The following is a 1,205-nucleotide window of genomic DNA, read 5'->3' as shown; positions in this document are numbered from 1 at the left end:
GAGTGAGAGGATGCTCCTGGTCACTGGTGCCCTGGTCCTGCTGGCTGGGTGCAGCCCAGGGACCTCCAACACGGTTCTTTTGCTCGGACAGCCCGTCAGGAGCAGGATGGGAAGCCTGGACATGCCATGCTGTGACAGTAAAGATGGGCACATCTTCACAGGGCCTCGGCATGGCCGTGGACAGCCAACATGAATCCCTCCCATCCTCCGTAAGCACCACTTAGCACCTCCGGAGGCTTTCCCAGCACAGCCTGATCTGCCTTTACCCAGAATCAGCATTTTTTCAAGCCCAGCAAGGCAATTTCCTACCACTCGAGGAGAATGTACTGGTTTTGGCCAACTGGTTTGGCTCAATCCCAGTACAGAGGAGAAGGGAGGAACCTGCCCAAAGCAGGTGCCAAAGGAGTTAACCTGCTGCCAAGGGTGAGCTCTGCAGCCCCAGGGAACCCCAGGGCATGGCAGGTACCAGCAAAAACCAGCCCCATCCACAGCCCCCTCCCAGTTGCTTGTGCCAGTCAAGCTCCAGCAAATGCAGACCTAAGCCCTTGGCCCAAGTTACCCACCAGCAACGGATAAAACCTAATGAGTAGGTGAGCACTGATTAGTGTCCCTGCATGAAAAAGACATTACTCACATTTCCAGAATTAAGTCGTGCGGGTTTGTGTATTGAAAGGTGAGTGGAGAACTAACAAAAGAATTGGAAAGTCTTTGAACAGACGGCTAATTAACTCTACGGCTTATCAATCGTCACTTCTGAAGATTAACGGGATTATTTCACGAGGCCTTTTGCTCTGCTGGTTATGTTCGATGCTGGCTGCCTGGAAGAAAGAAGACATCTCAGAGTCATTGGACTCCTTACTCAATGGTATGCAAAGAGAAGCTACACAAATAGACACAGAAAGACATTTTTTTTTTTCTTTTTAAAAACCCTTCTGTATAATAAACCAAAACTCCACCACTTCATCCCTGCAGGAGTCTGAGCCAGTGTGTCTGTACCTGAGTGTGTCGGCTGAGTAAGCACTGCTAGTTCATGGAAACCACAAAGCACATCGTAATTTGTTCACAGCAATGAAAAAATATTTTTTTTCTTTTATTTCCTGTCGTGTATGATAAAAAAAAAAAATCCCTTCAAAATTTTTTTTACATGTCATTCTTGGCCCGCTCTCCCCTCTGTAAGTGCTTGTGCCCCCAGTACACGCTTACAG

The sequence above is a fragment of the Athene cunicularia genome (genome assembly GCF_003259725.1).
Source record: "Athene cunicularia isolate RWA chromosome 4 unlocalized genomic scaffold, athCun1 chr4_part3, whole genome shotgun sequence".
Lineage (NCBI taxonomy): Eukaryota > Metazoa > Chordata > Aves > Strigiformes > Strigidae > Athene > Athene cunicularia.
The sequence above is the reverse complement of the archived record's forward strand: the minus strand, read 5'-3'. Positions refer to the sequence as shown.